Raw genomic sequence first — 22,790 nt, 5'->3', positions numbered from 1 at the left:
GACTTGTACTTGCAAAATTATTAGAAGACAATGAAGAAAGAAATTAAAGATATAAGTAAGTGGAAGCATATACCATGTTCATGGAAGGGAAATATTAACATAATTAAAATGTCCATACAATCTACCCAAAGCAATATATATATATATATATATATATATATATATATATATATATTCAGCTATGAAGATACCAGTGGCTTATCTTGGTATTTCACAGAAGTAGAACTAAAATTTATATGGAAACACAAAAGACCTGAATAATCACAGCAATGTTGAGAAAGAAGAACAAAGTTGGAGGAATAATGCTACCTTGATGTCAAGCTATAACAAAACCATAGTGATCATAACAACATGGTACTGGCAAAAAATAGACATATCAAAAGAACAGAATAGGGAGCCGAGAAGTAAACCCAAGCCTTTATGCTCAATTAATATTTGACATAGGAGACAAATAATACAATGGGGTAAAGATAATCTATTCAATAATTAGTGTTGGGATAATTTGTTCAAAAGAGTAAAACTAGACTACCTTTTTATACCATACACAGGAATAAACTCAAAATGGATTAAAGTCTTTAGACTCAAAATCATAAAACTCCTAGAAGAAAACAGGCAGTAAAATCTCGGGCATTTTTTGTAGCAATCTCGGGCAAGGGAAACAAAAGAAAAAATTAAGGGGACAACATCAAACTAAAAAGTTTTTGTACAGCAAAGTAAACCAACAAAACAAAAAGACAACCCAGTAGATGGAAGAACATATTTGCCAATTTACATGTGATAAAGGATTAATATCCCAAATATAAAACCAAATTAAAAATACCAAAAAAAAAAAACTATTAAAAAAATGTGCAAAGGACCTGAATAGACACTTCTCTGGAGAGGACTTACAAATGGCCAAATAGGCATGTGAAAAGATGCTCAATGTCACTAATATGTAATATAAATTAAAACCACAATGAAATTTCACCTGATGCCTGTCAGAGTGACTATCATCAATAAATCAACAAGTGTTGGTATGGTTGTGGAGAAAATGGAACTCTTGTGCACTGTTGGTGGGAATGCATATTGGTACAACCATTGTGGAAAGCAGTATAGAGTTACCTCAAAAAAAAAAAAAAAAAAGGAACTGCCTTATGACCCACTGATTCCACTTCTGGGAATTTATCCAAAGAAACCAGAAACACTAATTCGAAAGAATATATGCACCCCTGTGTTCATTCAGCATTATTTACATAGCCAAGATTTGGAAGCAACCGTAGGCCAAGTGGGGTGTGCCACTTGGCCTGAATGCATAAAAAAAGTGTGATACATTTACACAGTAGAATACTACTTGGCTGTAAAAAAAAGAAAAAGAAAAAAGAAAGAAACCTTACCCTTAGTGGCAGCATGGATGGACCTGGAGAGCATTATGCTAAGTGAAATAGGCCAGTCAGAGACAGACAAGTACTGTATGATTTCACTTTTATGTGGAATCTAATGAACATAATGAGCTAACAAGCAAAATAGTGACAGACTCATAAAGAGCAGGCTGACAGCTGTTGGGATGGGGGCTGCAGGGAAAGTGGAAGAATTGAGCAAAAAAGAAAAACTCATGGACACAGACAACATTGTGGTGATTGCCTAGGAGAGGAGGGATGGAGGGACATGGAGGAGCATACAGGAGGTACATGGTGATGGATGGACACCTAACTTGGGATGGTGAACACAATAGAGTACAGTTGATGTGTTGTAGAAGTGTGCACCTGAAACTTGTATAATTTTGTTAACCAGTTTCACTGCAATAAATTCAATTAAAATTTTAAAAAAGGGGGGAGGGGAATTCCTCTTGGAGGACTGAAATGCCACAATTAGTTCAGACCTCCATGCTGCCTTAGAAGACAAGATTGGTAGATAAAAGTGGAATGTGCAAGCCAGAAAAAAACCATACACTCTGATTCATAGTGATCTATCTGTGGTGATGCTCTGGCAAGCCTGCACCCTTCGGTTGGGAATCCCCAAACTTGGGGATCTGACCTGTTCCCTGAAGGCAGAGAACAGCTCCTCTTGCTGGGCTGGGTGGCTGTACTTTGGAAGCAGCATCATACTTATCTCTTGTGGCTGTGTAACATGAGTCAGCTCCCACACAGTCTTCTCCAGGAAAGAGGCAACCAGGCCTGCTTTGGGTGGCAGCACTAAGGGACCGGGACCCAGAGCTCAGATGAGTGGATTTCCTGCTACCAGCTCTTGTTTGCTAGTTCCAGGAGCATAGCTCCTTGCCCCAGCTCCCTCCTAGATTTTTCAGAAGTAAGTATGATTTTAAAGCAAGTGGTCAAGTCCCATAGTATTTTCTGGAGTGTTGGGCCCTCACCTCCCAGTCCTCTATGGAGCTCTGCCACTGAGCAATCTTGTTGATGTTTTCAAGTCTCCATTTCCGTTCATTGATTAGCTAGGCCACATCCTTCATGGCATGTAAAGCAGCTTCCACATCCTTGAAATCCCTGGGGAAGAACAGAAATGGAAGAGGGCTGGGAGGTGGAGAGCAGAGGAGGCTGGGAAGAGGACTGGGAGCCTCCTGGAGCTGCATGTGGAGCTGCTTCCCTCTGGGGCTGTGCCACTTGGACTGTCAATTCACCTGTCAATGCACACCCCCATTTTCTCCATAAGTGCCACACTGGGCAGCATGTAATATCCTATTTCTGTCCTCTTCCCTCATCTCAGCAATAACTTGTGAGAGCAGGGATGGTTTTACTCTGTGATGTCACCCAAGTATCTACAGTAGTGCCCAGCTCACCAGGAGAACTCAACAAACTGGCTGACCCAGGATGTGAGGAGCCCCCGGCTGTCCTTTCTCCCTCAGCAGCCTCCTACCTGTGTTGGGGGTGGTGGGTATACTTGAGCAGCTTGGCCAATTGCAGTGGATACTTGCAGATCTTCTGCACTGGGGTCAGCAGGAAGCCATTGAGGGAGATGTCGATCATCTTTTGCAGCAGCTGGCAGGCCTCACAGAAATACATGTACTGGTTGAGCTTGGTGAGCCAGGAGAGCTCCATGCATGTGTTGGGATGGTTGTTGGAATACTCTGAATAAATCTGGAAGTTTGCTTGCTGGGGAGCACAACTGGAAGTTAGGGTGGCTGTTTCTCCATCAGGCACCAGCATGTGTGGGGAGGAAGGGACTGTGAGCCTCTGCATTTCCTTCAGGAGCTGCACTCAGGGGGCCCAAGCTCTACAATAGTATTGGCCCAAGCTATGGTGAGTCATGCCCAGGGACACAACCTCCGAAAACTAGCATGTACTATCCCTGTCACCATCAGGCTTTCTCAGCAGGACCCTCAGCAGATAACTTTGACTGACATACAGTAAAAATATCTTTTTTGAATTAAATCAATGATGCTAATAAGTAAGGCCAAAAAGGAGAGAAAGAGGGTGAGAGAAGAAAGAGAAGAAGGAAAGAAGGGAGGGAGGGCGGGAGGGAGGGAAAGATTAAATGGATGTCATTCCATGGTTGTGCCACCTGGGTTTTCATTTTCAGCCCAGTGCCCTGCTTCTTCCTCACAAAAGTTCTGGCCTCTTTCTTTCCTTTTTTTTAAGCCTCATCTACCTGGATCTAAAGAAAGGCCAGGTCTGCCATGGAGTGACCTATGACATCATGGACTTAGGTGAGCAAAGAGGATAACAGCTGCTGGCTGGTGGTGGGTTGCTGTGGTGCTCACACTAGGTGATGTTAATAAAGTGCTTGTTCCCATCCCTCCAGTCACAACTCTGCCTGCTGAATAGCTGGACCCCAATCCCACACTCACTTGGGTGCTTAGACCCAATCTGCTCCTGTGAATGAACAGACCAAGGTCTCCCTTCCCAGTTCTCCTGCCATTGGAGAGAGGTTGACAGGGTCTTCCAACCCCCTACAGGTAACCAGGAAGGAACCCACATTGTCCCTAATGGACTGGTCTTGACATCCTCTGCTCACCCCAACAACTTTCATAGGAGATAGATAAAACTTGTGCTTTCCCTATCAGACAAAGCCAGAAGGAAGGAGTCCATCTAACCAGTTCAGTGAACCTTGGCTAAATGCCAGTTGGCATTTGGAGTGTAAGTAAGCACTGTAAACGACACAAATTTGCTCACTGTATGAAGAACTCCAAAATTTGCTATGAATAGCCCACAAGATGCTCAAGAGGCAGCCCATCCTACTCCTGCCCTCAATTCTGGCCCAAGGAAATCCTTGGCTGATCCCAAGCCCCCTGCTCCAAGGAGCCTTCTCTGACTTAGTCTCCCACAGAACCAGGGACACTTCTAAAACAATGTTGAAGGATTGAGGGCATTTGGGCAGGTGAGGGAGTGGAACCTACAAGATTCCTGGAAAAGAGTAGCACATTGCTGGCCTTTAGCCTGCAGGGCAACTTCTGAGCGGGCAGGTGGGCTGGGGCAGCGGGCAGGCAGAGGAGCCTCCAGCACAGGTGGTGTGCAGGGCCAGATGCCGGTGTGCTCACGTGCTCTAGGAAGCAGGCGCCCAGCTCGCTCAGGTAGGGGCACTCCGTGTTGAACTTCTGCTCCAGTGCCTTCACAAAGGCCTATGGCACCCGTAGATGTCCTCGATGTTCCCAAAGATGGTGTGCAGCTGCCCCTCACTGAACATGTCGGCGCGTTTGTGACACTGCCTGATGTAGCCCTGGGGACAGGGTCCAGCGGTCAGGTCCCCCCTCAACTCCACCGCACCGCCTGGAGGGCCTCACCTCGCAGCTATCCCATAGGTGCTTGATATAGTCCCGCTCCGTGCTGAGGATTTTGTTGATGACTGTGCGCATCTGGTTCCTGCTGCTGCTTCGAGCCTCAGCTCCATCATCGCCTGCCCTTGTCCCAGGGCTCGTCCTAGTTCACCCACAGCTGCAGGCAAGGCGGCCGGTCAGTGCCAAGCAAGGGTCGATGCCTTGCATGCCTGCGGCTGTGTAGTAATGGGGGCTCTGAGAGCTGTTAGGACACACCGGGACAAGCTCCCACCACCCTAGAACAATGCTCATCTGGACAGGGGGACTACAGGTCCGATGACCATGGCAGTTGTCAGTGACATCTGAGACTATGTCTCCTCCGAAGGTGCCCTGCTCCTTCTCCTCTGTTTATATTTGGCTTGTGCTGGACACAGGGCTTGGAATAAAGGATTGCCCACTACAGTTTCTGAACCGTGCTTGCTCATACTGGGCTTTTTATCTGTAGAGACCAGAAGTGGATGGTGATATGACCTTGCTGGCTCTCTGACCCATAACTAGGAAAGGCTTGGGGTTCACCATAGACAGTTTATAGGGAATCTGGGCAGGGATGCCAAACTGAATTCCAGGGCCTGGGGATCTCCCCTCCCTACTGCCCTCTGCTGGCCTTTTGGAGTCTGCACCTGGATTCCTTCCTTAGAGACTAAAGGCCTCCTTAGGGAGAATCTGGGTCCCTCCCTGTGAACTATTGGGCTAAGGACTTAACTTGTCCATGCCTCAGGTGTAAGTGAAGTTTTCAGCTCCCAGGGCTGTTGTGAAAGTTATGAGTAAGAGGATCCAGGTGAATGTCCTGCACGGTGCTTAGTAAATGCTTGGTAAACCCAGCTGTTTGTGGTGGAGTTCTGACATGCAGGTTCCCCTTGGAGGGATCCACACACCTTCATTTCTGAACTATTTCTCTGTCTACTGAGGGCCCCCTGGAGGGAGTGGTGGGAGAAGGGGGTTGGAGTTAGTGATGGCTCTGCTGGAGGTGGACTGTTCTTCCTGACCCCCACCTACCCAATCCACAGCCGTGAATAGAAAGTCCATGCTCAACACCAGAGCAGTTTCAGGCTTGAGTTTCTGAGCGGAGCCAGTTGGCTCTTTATGGGCTTGGGAGAAGCTCAAGCCAGTGCCATACCCACATGAAGCTACCTGGAAACCCATCAGTGACATGGCCCCACCACCACTCTGTTGGTGGCATCCATTACTTCAGTGACATCCCCAGCTTTGAAGCCCAGTTCCTGGTTATCCATGGTGACATGGTCCCAGAGTGTGTCAGCACAGACCACACTGCCATCGCTGATGAGCTGTGGAGAGAACCATGGACAAGGCAGATCAGTGAAGTAAGGCTGCCATGGACCTCATGGGGCAGGGTGCTCCTGCCCTCTGCACCCACCCCTCAGCAGCCCTGGGAAGAGGAGATCCTGACTCATATCACAGAGGAGGGGATGGAGACTCCCTCTGAGCCAGATACTCTTTGGGGGGCAGGGCTATGCCATAGGCATGTCTAGACTAGCAGGGCTCATGATGAAGACTAAAGTGAACTTAACCACTAGAATCTTGGTGAGCCACAGAATCTGAAAGTCGAGCATGCCCCTGTATAGGACATACCTGCCTCCCATCTCGATTGGGCCAGTGGTTAAACTATTGTCTCTCAGCTTCATCTATCATCTCTGCTCTGTGATACTGGGGCTAGGACACTTCAAGCTGCATTTCTGCTGTGCCAGCTACTCCCTGTTAGGTTCTCCTAATGTGACATTGGAGAAGACCAAAAAGCTGCAGGGATAAGGGGCTTGCTCCCTCCTGCTGTTTTCTTGTGGACTTGCAGTACCTGTCAGGTCACCTACAAGCAACAATGCTGCTTCACCCAGACATTGCAGCAGTTGGATCCAATTTGCAGTGTTTTTTGAACACTTGCAGAACCAGTCTCATGGCATTCCCCTCCTCACGCCCCCCTTGCTCCCATCAACACCAGCTGAGCAGCAACCCTCCTCAGAGTTCTAGGTCCCATACCCACAGAATTTTCAATTCTAATTATTCTAACCTCTTTCCTTTATTCTCTAGGTCTAGGACAGTGGTTGGCAAACTCATTAGTCAACAGAGCCAAATATCAACAGTACAACGATTGAAATTTCTTTTGAGAGCCAAATTTCTTAAATTTAAACTTTTTAATGCCACTTCTTCAAAATAGACTCGCTCAGGCCGTGGTATTTTGTGGAAGAGCCACACTCAAGGGGCCAAAGAGCCACATGTGGCTCGAGAGCCGCAGTTTGCCGACCACGGGTCTAGGAGAGATAGGTACATCTTGCTCCCTCTGCAATAGATACTTCGAGATTGTTCTTGTGCACTTGGTTAATGAGTCAGACACTTTATATCTGGCTAACACTCTGTGTATTAATTTCCATCTGCTGCAATAATTGGTGTGAATCTATCTTCCTGCGTGGTCATTGACCTCATATTAGGAGGTCCAGAGGGTGTGCATGGACCTCACCTAGAAATGCAGGCAACCCTTGTGCTCCCAGCTCCATTTCCCATTGAGCTGACACCTATTTTCCTGGAATGTGGGTTCAGTTTCTGCTCCTTGAATAGTGAATGTCTCTGGGGACTTAGGGCAAGAGGAGGTGTGGTCCATGCTCCTCTCTGTTGGGACCAAGTGTGGCTCTGGTTTTCATAGTCAGGGGCTGGCTCTTTGGCTAAGAAGTTAAGACCTTGCCCTGGTTGGTTGGCTCGGTTGGTTGGAGCATCATCCCATACTCCAAAAGGTTGCAGGTTTGATTCTCAGAGAACTACCTAGGTTGCAGGTTCAGTCCCAGTCAGGGCAACAAGAGGCAACTGATCCATGTTTCTCACATCAATATTTCTTTTTCTCCCTCACTTCTCTCCCTTTCCCTCTCTTCCCCTCCCCTCCCCTCTTCTCTCCTCTCCTCTCTCTCTAAAATAAATGAACATATCCTCAGGTGAGAATTAAAAAAAATATCAAGGCTTTGGGAGTCACCAGACATGCCCTGTGAACTCAGCTGCTTGCTCTGCCCTTCATGGGGTTGAGTTTCCCCTTGGCTTCAGGCCCACTGGGGCCTTCCCTGGGTGCTCCCAGGCAGTGTGCATGCTCATCCTCACATAGAAATGGGACCTAAACAGATCTGAGCAGGAATGGCTAGGTCTTCACCTAAATCCAGTTGCTGTCTAACAAGTGTTTACCATGCCCCAAACACTTGCAGAACCAGTCTCATGGCATTCCCCTCCTCGCCCACCCCCGATCAACACCAGCTGAGCAGCAACCCTCCTCAGTAGGGTGAGGGGTGGGCAGGCCACCTAGGCATGGGAGGCCACTCATATTGGGCCTTTCCTTCAAATAGGGCCTGAGCAAGCCAAATTCAGAAACCACCAGTTCTTCATGATTTCTGAGAGTAAAACCTGTTCCAAACCCTGATGAAACCACTCCTGAGAATAATTCAGTGTATACCTGCTCTCACATGCAGCAGCCTCTCAGGGGCAGCAGAGTCCTGAGGCCCGCCCAGGGACCCAGGGCACAGAGCACTGGGCTATTCCTGGAAGGCTGCAAGTTTCCTTAAAGGACCATTGCACTTACCCAGCTAAAAATACTTACTATAGGCCCTTCTTCTGCAGAGATGCCTGGCCCCAGGATCAAGAGCTCCTGACAAGGTAAGATATGGACAGGGTAAGATAAGAGGATTCAGCGAGGCCACATGAGAAGGCACTTGATGGGGCAGCTTGCAGTGCACAATGCTTGCAGTGCACAAGCAGGCCACCACACCGGGCCTTGGGGTCTGGCCTGAGGACAAAAAAGAAGCATAGTACTCAAAGATGGTCTATATGAGCCAATGAGAATGCAGGCTGCATGCGAATGCCCCCATTCAGGGGCAGTGACCACAGGTTAGTATGAGCATCAGAACAGAGGGTCTATGTGACCACAAGTGACTTAAGCATCAGGACTGAGGGTTCATGTGACTATGGATGAGTAGTATAATCATAATAGTGGGCATATTTGACCACCAGTGAGTTGAGCATCAGGACAGAGGGCACAGATGAGCGTGAGCATCAGGACAGAGGGCGTGTGACTACCAGTAAGCATGAGCATCATGACAGAGCCTGTGTGACCATAGCACATATGTGCATTATGAAGATTTGTATGTTTTGAGTGATGAGTTACTGAGACAATGAAACTTCTTGGATAAACTGAGGTTTGATCCAACAGGTAACAGGACTTTTTGCTTAAACTTTGTAGTTTTGATCCTGGAGAAGTGGGTGCTCTAAGATTCCCTCTTGCTGTACAGCCCCTGGAATGTACCTACCAGCACATATTCACATGCTCACTAGTAGATGCTACCCTTTGATATCCTGAGAAGAGGTTGTAGATTCTTTTTATCTTCACTTCGCAACAGCTGCACATATAAGTCTCCAGGACAGCACTCAGGCTGCCCTCACTGCTGGAACCCAGGCAGGAGGAAGTAATGCTGACAACCCAACACAGCCCAGCTACACAGTTTCCCTTCCTAGGTTGTTCCTGCTTGATATTAACCAAACCAGGCATCTGCCCCTGCCCCAGCTTCCTTCGAGTGAGCCCTGAGCTAAAGCCCCTCTTGTATGGCCCAGTGCCTCCTCTCCTGTTTTATTCTGCCAGCCCTTGCAGAGAGGTGCAATTCTGCACAGGTGGTTTCCTACATAACTGCGGGAAAGGGCACAGGTATAGCAGAGATGCAGGGCTTCTGAGAGAGACCAGGACGCCCTACACTTTTTTAGACATGCTCCTATACCTGTACTTCCCAATCACCTGAAAGCCCTTGGAGGTGGTTGCCAGCGCAAGAGGCATCTGGTAGACACACAGCCTGAAGCAACTCCCTTGATATCCCTGTGCCTCAGTCCCCATGGATGCCTACAGTAAAAATGTACTCCACATGGGTCATAAAGCTCTTGTGTAGCTCCACAATGGAAGGCGTTCTGTTGAGTTACAGCAATGACATTAACTGTGTATATGATGTCAGCAAGACAATGTAGTTCTGCCTGCTCTGAGAAGCATTCTACCTTCAGGAGAGCCCAGAGACTACCCGGGCCTAAGCAGGGTGGGGTTCTGGGCAGAGGCCCTTCCTGGCCATTCTATTCAAGGTGCAGCTGCATGGCAGCCAAGACGACCCCAGCAGGCTGAGGGGGAAGACTAGGCTTACTCTTGGGCTGGCAGTGGGTAGAAGCTGGCTCTGAGGTATAGGATGTTTATGTGGGGCAGGGAGGGGACTGTCCTAGTGGAAAAGCAAGTTCGAGACAAGGAGTGGCAAGGGGCAGGATCTCCTCCTGTGCCCCTGAGATTTTGATAGGCCTAGGGAAACCAGGCTCTGCCTCGAAGTTCCCCCTGATGACCACCCATCATCCTTCCCACCCTGTCCCATCTCCTCCTCTCTCACATGTGCAGGCCGAGGTAGGATTGCAATGGACAATCTGGGAATGCAGCTCTGCAGGCCCTTGAGCAGCCAGGGCTGAGGGCTGTTCAGAGTGCCACCTACAAGGGGTGGGGGCTCTGCCTGTAGTGGGTTGGGGCACGCTGAGACCACTTAAGACCGAAAATGGGAAAAGCTGGTAACATGTGCAGAAGAGCTCGCTCATCTTCCACAGACATCTCTCAAACCTACACAGAAATGCATGTCCAGTTCCGCTCACACTTCAGTCACATAAGCAGTTTTCAGACAACCACAGCAGCCAAGGCCACAGCTACATACACATCTCCAGCCACCCACAGAGATGCGCCGTTTTAGTCACACTCACACACACACACACACACACACACACACACACGCACTACAGATGACAGACGGAAGGACCCATGGCACATGTGTCACCATACTCCCAGGCAGGCAGGGGCACCCTGTTTGGGGCTTGGGGGCTGCCGCTTCACCACCGCCGTCACTGAGTTGGGAGTGGGCATAGACAGCTAGATGGGGCTGGAAGGAGAGATGCGGGCGCGGAGGGCGGGCCACTCACCAGGAGAAGCCCGGGGCGCCCGGCTTGGGCGGTCAGCAGAAGGCCAGCAGGAATACCAGCACGACATTTATGAGGACGAGGAGCGCCAGCACGGCGAAGACCACCACACGTTGAGCGCCTGGTGGCAAGTTGCAGCGCAGCACCGCGCGCAGGGCGCTTCCTGGGGCCGCGGGGCGGGGCCGGGCCTGAGGCACCCTGGCCATAGCGCCGACTCTCCGTGGAGCGCCGGCCCAGAGAGCCCCGGGAGCGGGGCCAGCAGCGGGGCCAGCAGCGCGGGCACCGCGGGGCGGAGTCGCGGTGCACTCAGCCGGCTTCTGCGCAGCAGCCGGCTTGAGCTGCCCGGGCGCCCAGCCCCTACAGAGCCCAGCTCGGCGGCGGCGGAGTGGGCTGTCAGGGTCGCACGGACTCAGGCGAGTGCAGATATTTGACCTTGGCGACTCGGTGGGATGGCTCAGGGAATCCAGACTGCCAAGCGCAGGAATGGTGGCTGTGGTGACTTGGGCCTTGGGGATGGGCTAGGGCTTCTGATTCTTAACTAACACCAGGAACTGCCCTTGGCCCCCACTTCACAGATAAGCAGATGCAGCTCGGAAAGGTCAGGGAATTTGTGCAGCCATCACATCACAGAGGAATATAGGGATGGCCGAGCTAGGACTTGAACTCTGGGCTGACTGAGGTTGATCCATGCTGAGGCACTTCAGGAAGGCCCTGACTCAAGATATCTCCTTACTGACCTTGTCCATCAGAGAATCGTTTTGTTCCTGTAGGAAAGCATCTGGCTTCTTCAGCTGCTATCCACCCCAACCCCCCAGTTTTATGGAGGTATAACTGACAAATAAAAATTGTATATATTTAAAATGTACGCTTGATGTTTTGATATAGGTATACATTGTGAAATAATCACCACAATCAAGCTAATTACCATACCCATCACCTCACATAGTTAACCATTTTGTATGTGTGGTGACAACATTTAAGATCTAATGTCTTAGCAAATTTCAAGTGTACAATACAGTGATTTGAGGTTTTTTTATTGAGCAGGGTACAAGGGTGATTTCTTTCCGGGTTCTTGTGCAGATGGAAGAATGAAGCCATGGACAAAAGGTGGTAGGTGGGAAGTACAGAACTTTATTGCAAGAAGAAGAACCTTTATTGCAAGCATAGTCTATCTCTAAAACTCCTAATTTTAAGCTTTCTAATTCTAAGACCATATCTCTCCTGGCTAAGAAGAGACAGAGGGGTCCCCTAAAGAGGGTGGCCACTGCTCTCTTTGTCTTGAGGCATTGTCTGATTGGACCCTTCCCCAACTTAGGATCCCCATGCTTTCCTCATTGGCCACTCTGCAAAGGCTAAAGTCCACGTGCCCCCCTCCTTCCCGCCCCCCTTATTTTGTAACATTCCTCTACCCTCTGTAGAAATATGTTTCATTTTCCCTGATATTCTGTGTCTTTTCTTTGTCCTTCACATATCCATCTTATCTGTTCAAGCTGGAGTTACTTTTGATCTACCTAGCAACCTTATTCTGCCAAACCTTGGGGCTGAAACTGCTGGCTTCTCGGCTCAAAGAGTAAAATGGCCTCTCTCTCTCTCTCTCTCTCTCTCTCTCTCTCTCTCTCTCTCTCTATCTCCCTCTCTCTCTCTCTCTCTCTCTCTCTCTCTCTCTCTCTCTCTCTCTCTCTCTCTCCCAGATATTTATTACCCCTAGGGATCTTCCAGCTGCTCAGGCCAGAGATATCTCTGTCCTTGGTTTATGGCTGTTTTAATTGTCCAGGCCACGTTGCCTCTATCCTCTCTGAACCCTATCCCTTCCTGTATTAAGCTAGCTAGTTAACCCTTATCAACAGTATTATTAACTATTAGTGGCCTGGTGCACAAAATTCATGCAGATTAAAAGAGAATTAATTAGAGGAAATATTTTAATATTGCTATTTGCCCTTTCTCTACAATAGAAGTGTCAGAGATGAAAGAAAATTAGTAAAATGTGTGTGGAAATAATATACATGTTTATTAATAAATAAAAAATCACAACATGATATAACAACAACAAAACATGAAATAAAAACAACAAAAACATGATGTAAAGAACACTGACACAGATAACGACGGATAAATTGATTAAACTTATTCTAATATCTCCCTGTATACCACATTAAGAGTGAAAACACTTTCAGAGTGCTTGACTAATTTCCCTTGTGATGAAGTATTTACAACTTTAACTTTAACATCACACGCTCTTCGAACTCGAGAGAAAGCAACATATAACTGACCATGTGCAAAAACGGGTTCAGATAAGAATATTCCTACTCTGTCTAGAGTTTGTCCTTGTGATTTATTAATAGTCATCACGGGAAACTGTCTTCGAATTAATTTAAATGGGAGGCCAGTGTCAGATGGGGACAAATAAATTCTTGGAATCAGAACAACCTCTCCTTCCGCAGATCCTGCTAATACTTCAGCTTCGATAATGTTAGGTCGCAATCTTTTGATAATAAATCTGGTACCATTACAAAGACCCCATTTACTACTAAGATTTCTCAGTAGCATGATGATTGCACCCACTTTCAATTTTAATTTATGACATGGCATTCCCAAAAGAGTAATACTATTAAGAAATTTGATGGGAAAATTTTCCTTTTCAGCATCATCTGTTGAATCAATGGAATCATCACTCAAATATGTGTGAAAATCTCCATCAAGTATATCCAAAATTTCTTGATTTAATTTATGAACGTGCTCATTTTTTAGGACAAAGAATGGCATGTTTAGATATATTTTTAATATTATCTATAAATATAGTATTTCCAAATGTAGCTTCAATAATAGATCCATTACAAATCATTTCACAGGGGAGTTCAATAATATCCATTCCTAAATGAAAACTGCTATCAAGTTTGCCATCTCCAAGTTTTACTAACCATTCACTATAAGCAGAATCCTCTGATCTCATATTTGTTTTAAGAGACAACTTTCTGAAACATCCCCAAATATTACAGTGCTTTAAACTCATTTGTACTATGGCCGATTGCATAGCATGCGGTACAATACTGAGACATTGTCGAAAATCCCCTCCGAGAAGGAGAACTTTCCCACCAAATGCAACATTCAAATTCATAATTTCTCTTAGTAATCTGTCTATGGCGTTTATAGCATGACTGGATGCCATGGTGCATTCATCAATAATGAGAAGTTGGGCCTTTTTAATGGTTTTAGCAACTTCACTCTTTACATCGAGTCTAGAAATTGAAGTTTCATTTAATGGAATTGGTAATTTATATTGGGAATGAAAGGTTCTTCCACCGAGAAGTAAATTTGCAGCAATTCCTGTAGACGCTGTGGGTAAAACAGTACCACCACGACCTCTAATATAATGTATTAAAACTTTATAAAGATAAGTTTTTCCGCTACCACCTGGACCATCCAAGAAAAAGCATTTGGGATGTATACAGTTTGATCTTCGATGGCTGAAGTTATCGTCTGAAAGGCTGCCAACTGTTTATTGTTCAGAGAATTTATCAAAACCTCTGACTGTTGTTGCTCATACGATTCATTACATGTATTTGTATTTGTTAATAAAGGATAGCCTGGAAGTTTGAAATGCGAACATTTCATTCCATGCAATGTGAATACCTCCTGAATTTCATTAAGGGCATGCACTTCACAGTTCACACAGGCACCTTCTCTTCGGTGCAATTTCCAATAAAAATTTCTAATAAAATAAGATTTATTCTCATCCCAAAATTTGTCTGCATCAGAAGGACATCCAAACACACACATATATGCAAAAAGTTGCCGTAGTTGTTTGGGCATATTAAGGATGATTGCATCGTCAATCATAGCTTTCCAGATAGTGTCGTTGATTAATAATCCTGGATGTTTAGCAGCTTCACGAAATGTATCATAAATTACACCTCCTACAGTTTTCAGATCATCAAAACTTAAAGCACCTTTTACATGCAGAAGCAAAAGTCTAAGGTAATATCGTTCTGGTTCTCTAAAGCTCACAGTGAACATCTACCTAATACTTTATTCCCACCCTTTCGGCGTTTTGTCCACAAAGAGTTATTAAACACATAATGCTGTGGAATCTCCCAATAATAATAATTACATGCATCGGAATCTTCTCTATTCAATAAAAACCAAGCCATCAAATCTGAGTTATGCCTTTTAGCCCTATGGATAACTTTAGCAAAATCATTGGTATGAAAATACAAATTTTGTTCATTTGGCAAATGAATAGCTAATCTTGTGATTGCATGAGATTGGTCATGCATTTGCATTGCAAAAGGTCTCCAATCAGCCTCAGGAGCACTCACATACCTTGAGGCAATGAAGTGCTGTACTTTATCAAGATTGATAATATTTTTTTCAGAAATTTGAATATTTGCACAATCATGCCCTTTATAGATGTATTTAAATAAATATTTGACACTCTTTATCAATGCGCTGACTTCAACGTTTATATGACAGTTATAGTTGAGGCACAAATACGGGTTATAAGGGACAATCCAAGTATTATCAACAACTTTATTTCCAATAGACTTGGTGCTACCAGATCTTCATTTGGATTTGGGATATCCATGAATATTTCCAATGGTCACATTTTGAAATTCTTTCGGATATCCCTTTGAACATTTTCCATGTTCCATACATGGACTATTTGGATTTTGTACCATATTTGATTTTACAATTTGAAAAAGTTGAGGACACTGTTCTTCATCTGGAATTTCTGCCTTAACTATACGGTCAATGTCATCTTCTGTTCATAATTTGGATTCACTATCTAATATCAATAATATGTGAGCGTGAGGCAGCCCGTGTTTCTGAAATTGAATGACATGAATTTTAGCTATTACTTTGCCAAATAAATGGAATTTACTTATATCACTTAAAAGAGCATTCAACTTAATATTAAAAACTCTGGCTACCAAGTCAGGTCTGTTTTCAACTTTTTGCCAGCGTTGTAAATGGTTTGTAATATCCGCCCATTTGGGGTTGCACGTCATGGTTATGAATAAATCGGGCTTGCCAAACTTTGTTACAATTTCCATAGCATCCTGATATCGCTGCTGCATATTTCTGGGACTACCCTCAAAAGATGATGGAAGTATTTTCACTTTACCAATTGGCACGTTGTCATTCTCAGATCTAGATTTGAGATAATCCATCAAACCACTATATTTTTCAACTCTCAACTTAGATTGGTTTGCTTTAATGAAATATATTCGATTGGCTTCCATTTTTGAATATGAATCAACAATAAACTGTTGAGTTATTTTCCTGCATTTAAAATAGGATTGAATGTGTCCTGCACAGAGAGATGAAATCCATAATACTGCATTTGTGTGACTCATGTCCTTACATTTTGTCTAGTATTATTGTTGATTACACTGTTGTCTCTGAGTCTTAATGCAATATCTGATCCCCAGCCTTTTTCACCATGTGGAAAAAGAATAGGATATGTCATTGCATCTAACGTAGGAAACAGGATACTGATTTGTTTCATTTTAGTGGCATTCAGATTATTGGAATCTGGTTTACAACGAATGAGCAAGTCCCTTTCAAAAGGAGGTTCTCCATCTTCATTTCTGAATATGACAGCAACCTCGGTTACATGAGGAGAATTATATCTACCCAGGTCACTGTTACGATTGTATTTAATCACCATTGTTACTTCCGTGGGAGCAATACCTTTCGCTGCTGCTTCAGATTGGGCTTCCTTTTCTACCTCATGTAGCATCTTGTATGATTTTGTTAATTCATGTATTTCATGCATGAGGTTGTTGATGTTGATCATGAGTCTTTCTGAGCAGCCTTGGTTTTCTGGCATTGCTTATCTTTTACTCATCGCTTAGGCCATATCCAAAATATAGAGTTGAGCAAACTTCCAAGAAACACCATCCGAAGGATGTAATGTTCCAGTACGGTGATAAACTTTTCCGTGTATTCTAAAACAGTATGGCCCATACCCTGATGGTGATGCAATATTTGTACCCGTGGAAGCAAAAGCAAAAGAACTATTTATTGAAAGAATATTTTCCATGAAATTTTTACTCTCAGAATCTTCGTTTATCATTAAATTTTTAAAATATGCTGGGTATTCTGGAAAATGTATATAATTTAGACAAACTTTACCTTTGCTACAACATCGAGTAAATTTTCCATCGGATGGTTTTTCATCAGAGAAATTTAGTGATAGGCAAAATTGACATCTAATAGTCATTCCACCACAACTATGTTCGATAATTGCATCCTCATTTACTCCATTTTCGCTGTGAAGGCAGTTCCTACCAGTATTGGTAGTACTTTTTGATGATTGTTCTTTAGATATATTCTGTCATTGCTGCTGCCTTCTTTCAACTTCAGAGGCACGTTGGTCTTTAGACATTTTCTGTCAATGACGCCAGCTTCTTTCGGCTGCAGAGCTATGTTGTGGAAATTGTTGGTCTTCAGATACATTCTGTTGTCAACGTTGGCCTCTTTCGGCTTCAGAAGTACGTTGTGCTAATAGTTGGTCTTCAGACATTTTCTGTCGATAACACTGGCTTCTTTTAGCTGCAGAGTACGTTCTGCCAGTCATTGGTCTTAAGATACATTCTGTTGCCGATGCCGGCTTCTTTCAGCTTCAGAGGAATGTCGTGCTAATAGTTGCTCTTCAGACATATTCTGTTGACGCTGACGCTTTCTTTTGGCTGCAGAGATACCTTGTGCCAATAGTTTGCCTTTAGATACATTCTGTAACCAACAATGGCTTCTTTCGGCTTCAGGGGTACTTTGTGCCAATAGCTGGTCTTTAGATATTCCCTCCTCCCTGCTGTCAGGGTCCAGGGTGCAGGTGAATGGGATTCCTGGCTGGCAGGCCGGTGACAGCAAGCTATCCAATGGCCAATTCTGCGAGGAATGGGGCTCCCTCCTCCCTCCTGTCAGGGTATGGTTTGAAGGCTGGCCACACCTCCAATCTCACGAGACCCAGAGTCCCACTGCACCAGCTGGCCGGGGCACATATTTCAGTTCCTGGCCCCCACAGGTCTTCCTTCCATCCAGGCCTCTTCAGGCCCAGTCTTTTTTGTTTTCATGTTTCCATCCCAGTCTCTCCAAGTCTCTGTCTCTCTTTGTTTTTCTCAGCAGTCCTCCAGGCCTCCCTGCCTCCCTGTGTTCCTCTTCCTCTTTCCTGGCTGGGAGGGGGCTGGGCCAGTGGGGGCCGCTCCACCCTCTGCCCACCCTCCCTTCCATCCAGGCCTCTTCAGGCCCAGTCTGTTTTGTTTCCTCATTCTGAGAGAGGCCCTGAGAGTGAGCTGGGAAGGAGGGAAAGAAAGGGAGAAAAGGCTGTGAGCAGGTGGGCGCTGTGTGTGTCTGTGCGAGTGTGTGGTTGTGAGTGAGTATGAGTGTCGGCCCTGCCTCCCCCATCCCTGTCTCTGCTGCCACAAGTCCCCACCCACCAGAGCCTGTTGTGCACGCAGCCTGGGCATTAGGTTGAGCCTCCGGTTGTTGTGGATATGACGGACACATGGTTTTTATATATTAGGACTAGAGGCCCGGTGCACGAAATTCGTGCACGGAGGGGGGGGTGTCCCTCAGCCCAGCCTGCACCTTCTCCAATCTGGGACTGCTGGCTCCCAACTGATCCACCTGCCTGCCTTCCTGATTGCCCCTAACCGCTTCTGCCTGCTAGCCTGATCACCCCCTAACCACTCTGCTGCCAGCCTGATTGATGCCTAACTGCTCCCCAGCCAGCCTGTTTGCCCCCAACTTCCCTCCTTTTCCGGCCTGGTCACCCCTAACTGCCCTCCGCTGCAGGGTTGATCGCCTCCAACTGCTCTCCCCTGCTGGCCATCTTGTGGTGGCCATCTTGTGTCCACATGGGGGCAGGATCTTTGACCACATGGGGACAGCTATATTGTGTGTTGCAGTGATGGTCAATCTACATATTACTCTTTTATTAGATAGGATAGAGGCCTGGTGCATGGGTGGGGGCCGGTTGGTTTGCCCTGAAGGGTGGGGGTTCCCTTGGGGCGTGGGGCGGCCTGAGCGAGGGGCCTGTGGTGGTTTGCAGGCTGGCCACACACCCTGGTGACCCAAGAGGAGGCCCTGGTATCTGGAATTTATTTACCTTCTACAATTGAAACTTTGTAGCCTGGAGCAGAGGCCAAGCCTGCTGCTCGCTCAGTGGCTGGCAGCGATTTCTGTTGGAGTTAATTCACCTTCTATAATTGAAACTTTGTAGCCTTGAGTGGAGGCTTAGGCTGGCAACAGGATGGCTTCTTTTGTTACCACAGAAACCCAAGCCTCCCTCCCGCTCTCAGTGGCTGTAGCCATCTTGGTTGGGTTTATTTGCATATTTGCTCCTGATTGGCTGGTGGGCATGGCTTGGCTAGTGGGCGTGGCTTAGGCATAGCAAAGGTGCGGTCAATTTGCATATTACTCTATTGTTAGGTAGGATAGTAATCATATTGTACTTTACATCCCCAGAATTTATTCATTCCACATAACTGTAACTTTTCACCCTATAACCAACATCTCCCTATTTTCTCCCTCCTCAAGTCCTTGGCAACTAGCATTACTCTCTGTTTCTAAGTTTGACTTTTAGATTCCACATGTAAGAACATATGGTATTTGTCTTTATGTGTCTAGCATATTTTGCTTAGCATAATATCTACCAGCTCATCCATGTTGTAACAAAGAACAGGATTTCCTTTTTTTTTTTTCGGGCTGAAATTATATATATATATATATATATATGGTTTTCTTTATCCATTTATCTGCCAAAAGACATTATGTTGTTTCTGTATCTTGGCTATTGTGAATAATGCTGCAGTGACCATGGAAGTGCTGATATCTCTTAGACATTCTGATTTCATTTTTTTTATATATATATATCCAGAAGTGGGATTGCTGCCATATATGGTAGTCCTGTTATAGGATAGGGAAAAGCTAGAAAAATTCCAAGACAGGAAGAATAGGGAAAATGAGACGAGAAAATTACACAAGGCCAGTTTGGCAGCCTGCAGCCAGCTTGTAAATAGCAAGCCCTTATCTAAGCAAATGGTTAAGGTCTCTGCAAAGAATGCAAGAAAGGAGGGGAAAGGAAAGGAGAAGAGAAAGGGAGTTTTGATGCCTCTTTTCCCCAACCTGAGTATACAGGTTTAAATCACTCTAAAACTAACAGCCGAGAGGAGGGAGAAGGGGGTAGGAAAAGTGCAGCCTTATCTCATCCCACAGTTTAAACTGCAAAGTCAGCAATCTTGGGATTTAATTGCTAGGTGCTTCTCATAAATTCAGAGAAAGCCATAACAACATAAATGAACAAGAGACCTTTAGAGTTAACCTGTATCAGGATATCTAGCAGAGTAATTTTAAAATCTATAGACAGAAAAGTATGTAAGGCAGAAACCCCCCACCTCACTTGCTCTTCATAAGCCAGATGTATAGATTCACTTGCCTAGCTTTTTAATAAATTTGCATGCTTTAATGTTTTAATAAATTGGCTTTATCACAATGCAATCATCTGGAGTCATTCATTTGAATTCATTTACAAGAGCATAATAAGAACATAGGTGGGGATAGCACTCTCCCTCTGACTCGGGGCTGTCTGATAACACCTTTCTGGCATCTGTGAAAGGTGCCTGTAACAGTTCTGTTTTTAATTTTATTAGAACATCCATAGTGTTTTCGATAGTGGCTGCACTATTATGCATTCCCAACAACAGGGTTTCCCTTTTCTCCACATCCTCACCAATACTTCTCTTTTGTCTTTTTGATAATAGTCATTGTAACAGGTGTGAGGTGATATCTCATTGTGGTTTTGATTTGCATTTCCCTGATGACTAGTGATGTTGAGCAGCTTTCTATGTGCCTATTGGCCATTTGTATGTCTTCATTTGAGAAATGTCTATTTAGGTCTTTTGCCCATTTTAAAATTGGATTTACTATTATTATTTTTTTTGCTATTGAGTTGTATGAGTTGCTTATTTTTTATTTTATTTTTTAAATTTAATAAATCTTTATTGTTCAGATTATTACAATTGTTTCTCCTTTTTATCCCCCAATATCTCCCCTCCACCCAATTCTCTCCCCCCCTCTGCCCTTACCTCCCGCCCACTGTCCTCATCCATAGGTGTATGATTTTGTCCAGTCTCTTCCCGTACCCCCCACACAGACACCCCTTTCCCCCTGAGAATTATCAATCCACTCAGATTCTATGCCCCTGATTCTATTATGTTCACCAGTTTATTCTGTTCTTCGGATTTTTAATTCACTTGACTTTTAGATTCACTTGTTGATAGGTATGTATTTGTTGTTCATAATTTTTATCTTTACTTTTTTCTTCTTTTTCCTCTTTTTAAATAATGCCCTTCAGCTTTTCATATAATACTGGTTTGGTGGTGATGAACTCCTTTAGCTTTTTCTTATCTTTGAAGCTCTTTATCTGACCTTCAATTCTGAATGATAACTTTGCTGGGTAGAGTAGTCTTGGTTGTAGGTTCTTGCTATTCATCACTTTGAATATTTCTTGCCACTCCTGTCTGGCCTGCATAGTTTCTGTTGAGAAATCAGCGGATAATCGTATGGGTGCTCCCTTGTAAGTAACTAACTGTTTTTCTCTTGCTGCTTGTAAGATTCTCTCTTTGTCTTTTGCCCTTGGCATTTTACTTATGATGTGTCTTGGTGTGGTCCTCTTTGGATTCCTTTTATTTGGGGTTCTGTGCGCTTCCTGGACTTGTAAGTCTATTTCTTTCACCAGGTGGGGGAAGTTTTCAGTCATTATTTCTTCAAATAGGTTTTCAGTGTCTTGCTCTCTCTCTTCTTCTGGCACCCCCATAATTTTGATGTTGGTATGCTTGAAGTTGTCCCAGAGGCTTCTTACACTATCTTCAACTTTCTGAATTCTCTTCATGCTTTTCTGGAGGCGTGTCCTTTTCCTCTTTGTATTCCAAATCTTTGACTTGATTCTTGTGTTCCTCTAATCTGCTGTTGGGTCTCTGTATAATATTTTTTTATTTCAGTCAGTGTATGTTTCATTTCTAGTTGGTCCTTTTTCACATCCTCGAGGGTCTCATTAAATTTATCGGCCTTTTCCATGAAATTCTTGAAAAACCTTATAATTGTGGTTTTGAACTCTATGTCCGTTCATTTGTTCTCCTCCATTTCTTTCATTTGGGATCTGTTTCCTTGCCTCCTCATTTTCGCTGCTTCCCTTAGTTGGTTAGGGTAGCTTTGTGTACTAGGTGTCCTATTGGTTTACTGGCTCAGCCTCCCAGTTACCTGAGGTGGACACTCTTGGTGCACCCCTTAGTGGACTGTGTGTACAGCCTTGTTGTAGTTAAGTCTTGATTGTTGTTGGTGTCACTGGGAGGAATTGACATCCAGGCCAATTGGCTGTGAGGACCCCCTGTGTCTATAAAGGAAGAATTGCTGTGCTGGAGACACATTTATGGGGTGGGACTTGTTCCAGCAGGGCTTTGGCGCTCACTGAGTCTGCCTCTTGAATGTGTCCCTTACGAGCATGGTTGAAATCTGGTGTTGTTTCACACCGACCACTAGATGCCCTATCTTCTGGATCTCCAATGGGGTGCGGGTCAGCTACTGTCTGAGGCCCCCCAGCAGGAGCTACAGCAAGAACTAGTTTTCTCCTCTTTGCTTGGGGTTTGGCAGTTTTGCAGCAGTTTGACTGGAGCTGCAGTTTATTTGGTTAAGCTGCCACAAGGCAGACCATTTATATGCAAAAGCCGTTGTGTGGAGCCTGGGCGGGTTTGTAGAATGTGCGGGGCGGGGTCTCAGGGTGGGGTTGCGTCACAGGGCGTCACTAGGCTAGGGTGTGGCAAACGGCAATGACTGCAGTCAGCCATCTCTGCCTTTCCGTGTTTCCAAGTCCCTGCGTCCCACGCTCCAGCGCAGTAAACACTGATTGCTGGGCGTAGCTCTGCAAGAAAGTCACTCTCACTTTCCAACCTGATGGCTGAGAGTCCAGCTTCGCCCTGTAGGTGTCTGGGTTCCCTGCGTGTCCTCAGAAACTGGATTTCAGAGTGATTGGGAGCTTGTCTACCTTTGGGTTGAAAAAAAGCTGTGCGCCCAGTTGCCC

Source organism: Eptesicus fuscus, chromosome 8 (genome assembly GCF_027574615.1).
Source record: "Eptesicus fuscus isolate TK198812 chromosome 8, DD_ASM_mEF_20220401, whole genome shotgun sequence".
NCBI classification, from domain to species: Eukaryota; Metazoa; Chordata; class Mammalia; order Chiroptera; family Vespertilionidae; genus Eptesicus; species Eptesicus fuscus.
Note: the sequence above shows the minus strand (reverse complement) of the source record.